The sequence below is a fragment of the Callospermophilus lateralis genome, chromosome 3 (assembly GCF_048772815.1).
Source record: "Callospermophilus lateralis isolate mCalLat2 chromosome 3, mCalLat2.hap1, whole genome shotgun sequence".
Taxonomy (NCBI): domain Eukaryota; kingdom Metazoa; phylum Chordata; class Mammalia; order Rodentia; family Sciuridae; genus Callospermophilus; species Callospermophilus lateralis.
Genome location: NC_135307.1, coordinates 189,248,760 through 189,262,561, shown reverse-complemented (window position 1 = coordinate 189,262,561; position 13,802 = coordinate 189,248,760).

The following is a 13,802-nucleotide window of genomic DNA, read 5'->3' as shown; positions in this document are numbered from 1 at the left end:
TAGATATATTACCATACTGTATGCTATGAATTTTTTGATAACTTTTTTTTTTTTCTGAACCTTTCAGTGTGTGTGTGTGTGTGTGTGTGTGTGTGTGTGTGTGTATTTTTTCCTTTTTTGAGTGCAGAGGATGGAGCCCAGGGCTCTCTGCATGCTAAGCACATGCTCCACCCCTGAGCTCCACCCTGGAGACCTACATTTATACATCTGAAGACGCTGTCCTGAGAGCAGGCTCACCACACAAAAGGACTGAGCTCCTGCAATGAGTGGGGAAGTGGGCCCGTTACTTAGCAAATGATTTTCTCTTGATGCTCATAATTTCTCTGCAGTATTACCCAAACCCACGCATGTAACGGGTAATGCCTTAGTGGAGAGCTATCGTTTATTTAGTCCTTAAATGAATATCAACTCTACCCATTATGGATCAGCACCCACTTACTAGAGAGAACATTTGGCCCCTGTTTTTTTGGGGGATTTGCTTACTTCGCTTAGCATGATATTCTCCAACTCCATCCATTTCCGAGCAAATGCCATAATTTTATTCTCTTTTCATGCTGAGTAATATTCCATCGTGTACATATACCACAGTTTTTATTATCCATTTGTCTATTGAAGGGCGTTTAGGTTGGTTCCACCCTTTGACTATTGTGAATTGTGCTGCTACCATGTGACAGCCCTGTGAGTGGCAAGGGTGATGCAGAAGGAATGGACCTCCCAGGACCAGCTTTCTCAGAAGGGACAGTGCAGGGGTTGAGACTCATGCAGCAGTCTTCACAAGTATTGCTAGTCGCCGCAAGTGTGATGGGGCTGTGGACAGATACAGCGGGAATCCCCGACCCAGTACCATTTGGCTGACATCTGAGTGATAATGAGGCACCAACTGGGAAGACAGCAGGCAGAGTCACCTGGGCTCGGGCAGAGGGGTCAGGAGTGGGCTCTAACAGGCTGGGCAGGACTGACCATTAACTTTTCAGGAATTTCGTGAGTTGATAGTTAAACCCAGCCATTGCTACATTGTTTTATAAACTTACAATTAAAGAAACTATATTAAAAGCAAAGGAAATCAATACCTCTAGAATGGCTCTCCAGGCTCTCCAGATGTCTCCGCGGGTAGGACCTGCTGGAATCCTGCGGCAAGGTGGGGGTTGTGCCCATGCAACCTCTCTAACTCCCCTCTCCTGAACACAAACCCTGTGGCTCAGAGTCCTGTGACATCAGCCATACTCCAGCTATGACTGCTGGTGGGAGGGCTCCTGATTAGGGTGTTTCAAACACTGGCTCACCCTGGGGTGAAAATTCAAGTTCATTTACACATGCCCCTCCCAGGCTCACACTGTCCTGCTGTAAACTCATAGGAAAAAACCACATGGGCATAACCACAACATCTGGCAAGGCCAGTTTATCTTCAATTTTGTGACAGTTCATTATTTCTTAATTCGTCATCAGATAAAGAAGGTGTAATAAAAAGGGGCTGGGGATGTGGCTCAGTGGTTAAGTGCCCCTTGGCTAAAGCCTTAGCTCCAAAAAGAAAAAAAAAAAAAAAAAAAAAGGCGGGCTGTGTTTGGGTTCATGTCATCCAGAAACACAGAATCCCATTCAGTAGGGTGAGATGGTCCCAGCAGGGTGGATGAGAGGGAGCCAGGACCTCACGGAGAGAACCAGGGTCTTATGCCTGGCTCTCCTCAGGATACACTGCATGGATGACAACCTCAACCTTCAGCGTCAACGTCAGAACGTTGTCTCTCCTCCTCCTGCCAGCTCCATGTCTCCTCCAGAGCTCATGTAATCGAGTACATTTCACAGTGTACTCGAGGAAAATTAGAGAATGACTTCGCTCAACCTTGGCATCCTGGAGAAGTGGCCAGGGCTCACCGGCCCCTCTGCTTCGGCACAGCAGTTCCCCTGCTTGCCTTGACCTTCTAGAGCGGTGCACCTGGGTCCCCACTCCAGTGCCCACCTGCAGAAAGCTGTCCAAGGCACCTCCAATGCGGTTGCCCTGTCCCCCTTCATGCATCTTACTTGCAGCACAGCAGGTCTCCAAGTTCAGGACACAAATGCCCAGACAGTGAGCATCCACAGAAGGCTGGTTGCAACCCACAGGGAACAAAGGGACATGAGTGAGCTGCAGAGCCCACTCCGGGTCCAGGGCTGCAGCTGCTGCTCAGGCCTGGCCAATGGTTGTGCCCCCCGGTAGCCAGAACCCTGGTTCTTAAAGAGAACTGAAAAGCTGGACTTGTGTGTGTGTGTGTGTGTGTGTGTGTGTGTGTGTGTGTGTGTGTGTGAGTGTGTGTTTAACAAGCTCTCATTAAATTGCTCAGATTGGCCACGAATTTGTAATCCTCCCTCTTCAGCCTCCTGAATAGCTGGGACTATAGGCGAGGCCACCACACCTAGCTTGGAAATCTAGATTTTTTTAGGACAAGTTTCTGACCTTCAGTGAGGCTGTTGCCCCAGATTTTAAAAACACCCACGCAGACCTGAGATGAATCACACGTGGGCACGGGATGAGTCAGCTCCTCCTTGGCCAGCCGCAGCGCAAGCTCTAGGCATGACTCCTAGGTCTGAGGATCTTTCTTTTCTCCCTCAAATCCCCAGTTCCCAGCGAAGAGCAGACACGGAGAGGAAATGCTGGTACTCTTAGGAAATGCATTCTAGGTGACTAATCCAACACACAAACAGATTAGGACATCGAAGCCCTGTCCACGCTCCATGAACCATCTGGAGATGCATCCATAAATATGTCATGTACGTGGTCTCATGCCAGGTACTTCAGTTCTCCCAGGTACTTATGGGCTTAGGAGCAAAGCCAGGCACCTGCCGTGGTGTGAAGAAGTTTGATATCTGTACGACAATAAGCGCAGAGCCCAGTGACAAAGCTCTGGTCCACCTGTCACGCCCATCACTGTAGCACACAGGACAACTCCATGAACTTGTGCTGTAGGCTGTTAATGAGCTCTGTTTTACAGACAGGAAGTATCTGTAAAGTTTGGAGATACGGCTGGTTCATTCGCCCAAGTCCACAGTTAGCAAGCTTCCTCTTATCCCCAGGTAAGATGGAGTCTGCGTCATGACTTATAGGACCCCTTTCTCTGCCCACAAATCTGACTCTCCAGAGTCATCCAACACCTGCCTCTCAGGCTCCTCAGACTCCGGAAATGTGCTCTGGACGCAAAGCTTTTGCGCTGACGTCTGCAGGGGATGCTGTCCACTCAGATGGCTGTGTGGCTCTGCCTCATTTCCTTCACATCTTTGTGCAGATGTCCCTCTTCCCCTGAGAACTCTCCTGGGCTCACATCCATTTAAAGTTTTAAGCAGCTCCTGTTGCTGCTCACTTTCTTTCCCCCTTTTGCCTTTTTTTTTTCCTCCATAGTTTTTATCACCTCCTAACATGCAACAGATGAGTATCCCTTATCGGAAATACTCAGAGGTAGAATGTTTCAGATTTTGGATTTGGCTTGAGTGGTGGCGCATACCTGGAATCCCAACAACTCGGGAGGCTGAGGCAGGAGGATTGCAAGTTCAAAGCCAGCCTCGGTAACTGTCTAAAAAGGGCTGGGGATGTGGTTCAGTGGTTAGGTGCCCCTGGGTTCAATCTCCAGTACAAAGAAAAAAAAATTGGATTAGTTCAGACTTTCAGGATATTTGCATATTAGATATTTTGGGGCTGGGACCCAAATCTAAACACAAAATCCACATTATATTTCATATGCACTGAAAATTAATTTTATATAATTAGTCTGAAGATAATTTTGGACAATATTTTTGGTGTACCTGCATTTTGACTGTGACCCCTCACCTGAGGTGAGGATTGCAATTTTCCACTTGTGCATCATGTTGGCATTCAAAAGGTTTCAGATTTGAAGCATTTTGCATTTTGAATTTTTGGATTTGGGATGCTCAGCCTGTATAGAATTTGATCACACATTTTTGTCTTCACCAGTTCAATATTGAGCTCCACAAGTTCAAGGATTGACACCCCCACCTCTACCACTCTTCCCTTCCCTGTATCTCCAGTTCTAGAACAGTGCCGGGGATCCCAGTGAATATTCAGTCTAGGATCTGAACCCAGACAGATGATTTTCAAGTCTGTTTTCTTGACCGTTATTTCCTCCTGGCCGCTCCCTGGAAGTAGGAGCCACCTAGCCTGCCCATCCTCTGGCATGTTCAGGGCTGCCTGGTGTGTTCCGGCACCACAGAAATCCACTGGGAGGCTGCAAATGCTCCTCACAGAGCACATTTTTTAATAGCAGAGAGAATCACAAAGTCGAGACTCTTGTCTGACTTGAACTTGAATCCTAAAGGAGATAAAAACCACTACAGCATTTGGAAGAAAAAAAAAAAAAAAAAAGAAGGAAATCAGAAATTCAGTGAAATATCTCCCATTGACCCAGTGTTTGCTGATCTTTGATGCTGGGAGCGTGGCTCGGCATGAAAGCACAGGAATTGTGTGCGCAGGCCCACGGCAGCCTGCCTGGTTCCCAGTCCTGCCTGCACCAATGGCTTTGTGACCTGGAGGAGTTTACCAACCCACGAGCCTCAGTCTGCTCCTCTATCAAGTGGGACTAATAATGGCATATTTCCACCACAGAGATGAAATACTACTTTAGTGAACCACTAAGAAAAGGAGAAAAGAAAGCTACTAATTGTAAATATTCCATCAACCCTAGGACTCACTGGGACTTTAGAAGTGAGCAGGGTTGCCTGATAAAAATACAGGATGTTGGGTGAAATTCGAATTTCAGATAAAAAATGCGTAAGTATATCCTACTTGGAACATACTCCTTGGGACATATGGATACTAAAAACTAATCATTGTTTATTTCAATTTCAAGTTGAATTGGAGTCGTGTGTTTTATTTGCTAACCTTGGCAACCCTAGTTTTAATTAAAAAGTGATGTTCTCCACTCAGTGAAGTATGGAAACATATGTCTCATTGGGTGGTGTGGGCTGAAAGAATCAATGTAGGAAAAGCCTTAGTTCAGTGCCTGGCACATAGTAGGTGCTCAGTAAAGGTTGGGTGTTGGCTTGGTACCAGCTCTACACTCATTTCCACCAGGCAGTGTCTCCTTCAAGGTCCAATCTGCTATCCCCAGGGTTTGCTGAAGCCCAAGAGGGCATTGAGAGAAACCAGTAGCATTTGGCCAATGAATAGAGACTCCTTTTTCACTCAATGAATGGATTTTAAAATAAATCAACCAATGGCACACGATGGCACACGCCTGTAATCCCAGCAGCTTGGGAGGCTGAAGCAGGAGGATCATGAGTTCAAAGCCAGCCTCAGCAACTTAGCAAGGCACTAAGTAACTCAGTGAGACCCTGTCTCTAAATAAAATACAAAGTAGCGCTGGGGTTCAGTGATTGAGTGCCCCTGAGTTCAATCCCTGGTACACAGGTTTAAAAAGAAAAAAAAAAAAAAAAGATCCACCGAGAAGCCTCATTTTTACCCCTTTCTATTACTACCTCATCCCAATTGCAATTCTTTGAATGACCAAGTGGGACATGTTTGCTCTGGATAGTCTCTGAGGTGGGAAAAAGAATACTTTCAGATGAGCCCCTGTAGCTAGCTCCTCTCCTTGTCTACTCCCTCCACCCATCCAGAGGCTGTGGCCTTCTGGGTCTACCTTTGAGAACTCAGGAGTCGGCTGGTGATCGCGTTTCCCTTCCACTCTGTACACTGCTGCTTAATTAGCTAGCTGCAGGCTGCCTGGGAAGGGGCGTTACCCCAGCCTTCTCTTATGTATCGGGGTCTCCCTGTCTCCAGCTTGGGGGGCAAACTGTGGGGCCATCACCCCGGCTCCAGGTGGTCACTCTTACCCGGTAGGTCCCTTTCAGTGGCCAGAACACACCACAGCTTCTTCAGAGTTTGTCCTTGCAAAACCAACAACGTAGTGACAACCTCAGTATGTGCTCATGGCCAGTGTTTTAAAGTGGACAGAAGTGTGAAGTGGGAGCAGGAGAGGGCTGAACACTCTCCACATTCCAGCTCCCTGCCGACTGCTAGCAACTTCCAAAGCGGACCAGGGGAGTTCTATATACAATTTATGTTGATACAGTTTTTGTTCTGTTAATGTTTAGTCTTTTGAAAGAATAATAAATGACATAAGTTGAAAGCTATGTACAGTCATAACACACACACACATACACACACATCTCTCCACCCATAAATGTCTGTTCAATTTACTTTGCACAAATAGGATTATACAACATATGCACATTGGTGACTTGCTGCTGTTGCTGAGCCATACATCCTGGCTGCCTTTCATGTCTACATCTTAGGGCTCTTTCTTTTTGATAAGGCTGCGTGCTATTCGAGAGGAAAGACACGTCATAATTTCTTTAACTCGTCTCCTACTATGAAGTGTTTTGGGTTGCTCCCAGATTCGGGCCATAAAAAGAATAAATAAAACCATGTAAATAAGTAAACACAGCTCCTGGGGCTTGTGAAGTGGTGGCGGGGCAGCTTCCTAACAGCTGGGCCAGACCTGGGCTCCACCAATCAGGCTGCTGGGCGGGAGGTCCCCTGGGGAACCCTGTGTAACCCTGCATTTGCTGGATCCTCAGAAGCTCTAGATGGTTCTAGGGAGAGCCCCAGGCCCCCTGGGTGGCCAAGAAACATTGGAGGGCTTGGGGAAGCAGCTGTTAACCAACCAGTGTGGAGACCTTTCTGTATTTTCCCCACCACTGTGGCCCTTCTGGTCATAGTTGTTGAATATTGGCCCTTTTTCAGTTTTCTTGGGTATGAACCCTTCTAGTTTTAATGAGCCTCTTATCAAACTTTTACATGGAGTATTTATTTTTATGAGAAATACAGAATAATAGCAGATGACATGTGTGAGAGCTGAGCTCCTTGTCACGGGCCTGACGCAGCTGGTGTCCTGCAATCCTGTGAAGACTGTGGGGCGGGCACTTTGCAGCTGAGGAAACCAAGACTCAGAGACCAAGTCACTTGCTGAAGGCCACACAGCCAATCCGAGGCAGTACTGGGCTCCAAGTTCATTTCCAACTGGTTCTGCATCCTCTGCTCTCGGGCCTGTCTTAATCCTAAGGGAACAAGAAGCTGCCCAGGGAGCCCAGGGTTCCATCACGCAGGACAGACAGAGCCCTCACCCAGACAGGCCTCTGGGATGTAGATGGTGGCGAGAAGCCATGATGGAAACCAGGGATGACGAAAGGTGAAAGAACAGGACCAGTGACAGGTCACCGTGCCAGGATTTGTGGTACAGCGAAGGGCACTTGTGACCACTGGCTGCCTGACCCGAATCTTTTCTGAGATTCAAGTTCTTCACCATTTAGATAGGAAAGATGATCCAGTCCAGCAGAACTGGGGGACAGGGCTAAGACAGGGGACGTGGAGGGCTTGTGTCCTGGTACATACCCGTTATTGTGGAAGTCTCTGGGCGATGCTGGGTCCCTTCTAATGCTCCATAATGCACTGTGGTGGCATACCCAGGAGGAACTGTCCATTGAGGGCTTGTCACTTGACTCTATAAAGTCCCATTTTGCTCCAATAGCACTAAAAATAGTCAAAAATTTTTCTATGCCTAGAGATATTTTTTCACCCGTAAAACCAGAAAATATCATAAAGTAAAAAACTCAAGCATAATACAATCCATTATTAACATTTTTTTAAAAATTTTGACACAGGATAGTTGCATGGGTTTAAGAGGAACCGGCGGTGACTTCAATCCATGTGTATGTGTCATCAGGATAATTGGCACATCCTTCACCTCGAGCATTTATCATATCTTCGCACTGGAATATTCCAAGCCCTCTCCACCAGCTGTATGAAGTACACAGGGCATTGCTGTAACTGTCTTGTCCTACCATATGTGGAACTATAGAAGTTGTCCTTCCTCTCCCGCTCACCCCCGAAGATATGTATGCTGTCACACATTTTTATTTATATACTTTAAAAGCTCCAAGTATCTTCCCTACTGCACACATGGAGATCTGGCTTTGCATCTCCATCCATTCTTCATGGTGGTCTGTGTGGCCTTGCTGGGACACAGCGCAGACCATGCCATGCCTTGCATTGCCTTTGGGTAGCTCTTACTCCCCTTTCTCTCCATGCTTTGGTGCTGGAACCCAGGGCCCTGCACATGCTGAGCAAATGTGCTACCACTGAGCTACCTCCCCAGCCTCCCCCTCCACACTTTTTAAGGAAATACAAGGTCCAAGAAGTCTGGCATGGTGGTGCACACCTGTAATCTCAGGCTAGGTAGACTGAGGCAGGAGGATCTCAGGTTCAAGCCCAGCTTCAGTAACTTAGTGAGGTCCTAAGCAAATTAGTGAGACCTTCTGTTCAATCCTTGGCACATAAATAAATAAATAAATAAATAAATGGTCCACATATTCTGGAACATTCTCTGTTTTAGCTGCCATGTTGCTCCATTCCTGCCATGTTCCTCGGGTTTTTGAGTGACTTAGCCCACTTCCTTTGTGGGACCCTAGTAGGAACCCAGTTCTGCTTTCTCTGGGAAGACTCCCAACTCCCTTTTCTGGGTGTCTGTCTCTGCTTCTTCACCCTGGAGTCCCCCCTTGTCTGTCTCTCCCCCTGCCCCAGGAACCACAGGAAGGCAAACGCCTGTTTTGTGAACCAAACTGTATTGATGTCTGTCCAAGAGCTAGCCCTGGGTGCTCAGCATGCAGTTGCTGAGCAATCTGCAGCTCTGAGTGCTTTTCATTTACTGCAGCGCCTAAGCTTCTTGCTCCTCGGGCAGCAGGGGTTGGGTGTAAAGGGTTGGATGAAAACAGAGTCCTTCCCTGGGTTCCTTACATCCAGGCTCTGTGCTCACTGAGAGTCTTGCAAACGCCCTGCATTACTGCTGCTCTCAGCATCGTGGCTGCTGCTCCCCACAGGGTTCAAGTCAGCAAAGACCCAGGGAAAGAGGAAAGATATCACTGAGTCACAGCGTGTGTGACTCCCCCATGAGAAACCCAGATCCTGCATGCACATAACTCCGCAGCTGGTGCCTGGAAGCCAGAGTTCCAACCACGCTGCTGTGTGCAGAGGGAGTTTTGTGTTTGCCCCCCCCCCCCCCCCCCCCCCCCCCCGCCGCCGCGGTGCTGGGGACAGAATGCAGGGCCTCGCAGGTGCCTGGCACATGCTCTACTCCTGAGCTATACCCCAGCCAGAGCTTTCTTCTGAGTTCTCATCAGTACTTTTATTTAAAAGGTGTGCAAACAAGTGTGCTGCTTAATGTTGCAAATGTTTGTTGTGGAGCAGGGCACTGACCCTGATGGGGGGCTGAGGAGGTGGGCCATGCAGGTGAAGAAAGCATCTACGGACGCACAGGGGCTCACGCGTGTGTCAGGCATGCCAGCTTGGGCAGGGGTGAGCAGAGGTATCTGAAGGGGTTGAGGGAGGGCACAAGGACCCAAGGGTTGTCCAAGGGTGTGTTGGTGAAAGTCAGTGGTGTCCTCAAGTGGGAGTGGGTGACTGAGCAAAGGGCCCACAGGTGGAAGCTACTGACCCTAGAATTGAGCTCTGGGAAAAAAAAATATCAATTATTCTCACCACCTGAAGACAATCACCAATAACACAGAGGAACATTTTCTTTAGAATTGCCCTGTGTGTGACAGTGCACATTCCGTTTTCCCATCTTTTCATCAAACATGTTGTGAATACCTTTCCACGAAATAACCGTGGTCCCCGGTTCTCAGGGCTGTCTATAGTGTTCTACTTTACGGTGGAACACTATAGACAGATTATTTTATTTTTTATTTTTTACTATTTATTAGTAGTTTGGCATTTTGACTCATCCATTTATCAAATGAAATAGCGTTTGGGAAGAAGTTGAGTGAAAATTCACATTTTAATTTTTATTATTTTCATTCTTGTGGCTGGCCCACCGGAGCACGTTGCCCTGACATAGTGAGAAGTGTGTGGGACGCAAAGCCTGCCGCTAATTCCTGCCCGAGGTCTCCTGTCCCCAGCACAGCACTGGACATATGGTGGGTGTTCCCTGGGAGAGATGGGTGGGAAGCAGCCCATGGCCACAGCCCTGGGCTCCTTTGGAAAACATGGAGCATCATCTATGTTCTTATCAAAACAAGAAAGAGATTACTCAGATAAATATTTTAATGTTATTTTAGCTTAATTATGCATAGAATCCCTTCAGAAATTTGTGCATACCACAAATGTTCCACCCATTGGATTTTCACACACTGGTCATGCCTAAGTTGCCCGTAGTTATCCCATGACAGAGAAAATTCCAGTGCTCCAGAAAACTCTTTTAACCCACTTACAGCTCTCACGTAAGGGTTTTTCTCCTTCCTATCTCAGATTCAGCCTTAGCAGATGGAAACTCACGTATAGCAAGATTGTCAATTGCTGGTGAACGGAGCTCCGGGCAGATGAGGAGGCTGTGGGTGCAGATGAAGGAAGAAAATTGTAACCTAGGAGATGAAGACTTCCAGAAGAGAAGGTGAGAGGAAGGTTTTTAAAGAATGTCTGCAAGAATGGGCTCCTAACTTCTCCGAGGAAAAGATGCGCACTCAGAATGATGACATCCATGCTCAGGAGCAACCACACGCCCGGTTCATCTTCATTCTCATCTGTTGCACCCAACACATATTTCAACTGATTGTCGCATGCATCATGGACTCTGTGGGTGCGGGAGAGAGAGCAGGAACCAAAATCAATTTAGTTCTGTCCTGCAGGATGGAGGAAAAAATTAAAAAGCAAAGCGCTCTGCACCTCAAGCCCGGCTGAGAGCCCCCGGCAGCAGGTAGATGGGTGGGGGACGGGAGCCAGCAGGGCGTCCGAGGCAATTTTCTGTAGGCAGCCGGAGTGGCCTCCGTACAACCTCAATGGCCAGGGTTTCCCCTGATGATGTGGACTGTCCAGGCAGTCTAGGTCCTGTTTTCTTCCTTCTTTGCCCAGTGAGTTTTCGTTGTTGTTTACGGTACCCACCTATTTTGCCTTTGGATGCAGGGTATATGGTTATCTGCAGCCCTGAGCTTCATGCTGGGATGCAGTAATTTACCCGGAAACAGCTCAGAGCTTTCAGGGTCCTGCTGGTAAGTTTCGTTAGGTTGGATTCGAGCAGATTTTAGCACAGGGCTGATTATTCTCCACTACTGAGGGAGACCCTTCCGAGGCCCTGTGAATTCGAGGTTGACCAGGCACCTGTCTGAGTGCCAGCTCTCTTCACTCAAATCCAGAAAATACGATCCGGTGCATGCTTTTGAGGCAGAACTGCCCAGGCAGCCCATAGGATCATGAGAAATAACAGCCATTGATGTTTTAGGGCAGAAGTTTTGGGGTAGTTTGTTAAATAACAGGAAGCTGGAGCCAGTCCTTTGGGCAGCCTCGAAAAGATGATCAGGGCTCAGCCAAAGACCCCGGGGGGCCCTCTGCACTCTGCGGCTCTCCTGGTTCTTACTTCTGGTACCTGTCCGCCCGAGTGACAGCTGCCTCAGTTTCCCTGCCTATTGGCTCCGCCTCCTTAACTCAGTTCAGTGTGTGGCCCTGGCGTCCCCCTCCCTGGCACACTGAGTTTGAAATGCCTCTTTACCCTCCTTGAAATGCCACATGGAACAGTTTCCTTACCAACACCTGGACTCTCATGTTCAGGCAGGCCAGGGGCTCGGACGAGCCTCCATGGAATGTCACTGTGGCCTATTGATGGATGACTTTGAAATTGAGGATCCGATATTGGGGTCCAGTGGGTATCTGTAACCACTTAAGTTACAGGTGTAAGCATCAGTCCTGGGTCTCTGGCTTGGTCTGTAAGCCTCAAAGCCTTATCTCTGTCTCTTCCCTGTTCAGCTAATCAGCAATACACTGGTGATTTTCATTCCTTAGTTTTTACTTTTGGTCAGGGGGCTACTGCTATCTATTATCAAAAGTAGTTAAAGCACTGATTCTGACGAATGTTGAACTTTTAAAGATATTAGAAGTATTTAAGGTATTCTTAGAATAATGAGACTCACCCACCAGCTCCTGTATTAGCCCAGACCCTTGCTGGAGAACCACAGAGGACCGACTCAAGACCATTTATACAGAACTCCTATAACAGACCCCCCTCCTACAGAAATGGAATTTATGAGCTTAATAAGCTCAAAGGCTTAATAAGGATTGGATTTTTAGCACTCAGGAGGGTCTTGCCTCAGACCTGTATTGAAACATCACACTGTAGCCCTTGGGTGTATGCAGTTGTTATGAGAGAGGAACTTTGGACAGGGCAAAGGGGAGGGAGGGGTGAGGAGCGGGCATTCGTCGGGTAGGAAAGTCGGTGGGATGAGATGGATGTCATTACCCCAGGTCCACGTATGATCACACCAATGGCGTGACCCTACTTCGGGTACAACCCGAGGAGTGAAAAATTGTGCTCCATTTGTGTAAAATGAATTAAAGTTAAATTAAATAAAATTAAATAAAATTAATTAAATAAAATTAAATGAATTAAAATTAAATTAAATAAATGTTGTCATGTGTAACGGATTAGAACAAATAAAATAAAATAAAATAAAACTGAAAACAGTCTTAATTAAAATAAAACAACACTGAACCACAGTCTTCAGCCTTCTCTCTGCCCCCTCTCTCAGTCCTCTTGCTTCTCACCGTCTTCTTTCTCAGCCTGGCAGGATAACATTTTGATCTTAGAGAAATACAGAAAACTTTCCCAAATGCCTCTGTCAAAAGTCCTATGAAGATGAACCCAGTTTCCAGATTGGGGACCTTGGTGCCTCTTTGGTGTGGGGGGAGGGTCAGGAGAGGGTCATGTGACTGGAGTAGGGTTTCTGTGAGGCAGGGTCTCTTAACCTTGACAGCATTGATACTCTGGGCTATATAATTCCTTGTGGATGTGGGGTATGCTATCCTGTGTGTGTGGGATGTTTAGCAGCCTCTCTGGTCTCTACTCATTAGATACCAGCAGTACTTCCTCCTCTTTCCCTCACTTGTGATAACTGAGAATGTCTCCAGCTGTTGCCCAATGTCCTCTGGTGAGTAAAATTGGCCCCCACTGGGAACCACTTTGGTGGAGTCAACAGTGTTTGTCAGCTTTCCAGTACTGCAACAAATACCTGAGCTAATTGATGGACAAAGAGAAAAGGTTTGCTCTGGTTCATGTCAGTTGGCTGCTGCTTTCAGGCCTGTGTTCTGTGGTGAGGCACAGACAGTGGGAGCGTCATGGGCAGGAAACAAAAGAGAGGAAGAGAAGGGCTGGGGTCCCACCGTCCTCTTTGGGGATATTCCCCTATCACTTCCCCCTAGGCCCCAGCTCTGAAAGTTCCCGATAGTGCCTCCTGGATGCCAGTCCTCCACCCCATGGACACACAGGGACATTTAAGAATCAAACGGTGGGCTGACAAGTAGGCTCCCGCAGGCCCGCGTGGCTTCTGGGCAGAGCGGAGAGTCCTGCAGCCGGGACCTGGAGCCGTGTCCTGAGTCTGCAGGGTGAGGAGGTGGTGCGGTGCTTTCCTGTCTCACAAAACAATTTTGGAGGGACAATTTCTAAAAACCGGGAGACACCTGCAGACATGTGAGCTGTCCACCGCAGAACCAGGGTTAGGGAGAAGCTCAGGTGGGCGCCGTGACGAGAAGCAGGAGCTAAGGTGGGGACACCAGCAATTGTTCAATCTCTTTAATCCTCGGTTTCCTCCAATATCAAAGACACGGACGACGCCAACCAGTTACTGATGTGAGACTGAAACGCCCCCCAAACTGGAGTTTGCTTTGCTTTACCCACTCAGCTGGCCCCCACCAGACCCTGGGGATCAGACCCTGGCTCTCCTCCCTCCTCCCCTCCTTCCCTCCTTTCCTGCCCCCTCTCTTCTTTCCTCTTGGATTTGTT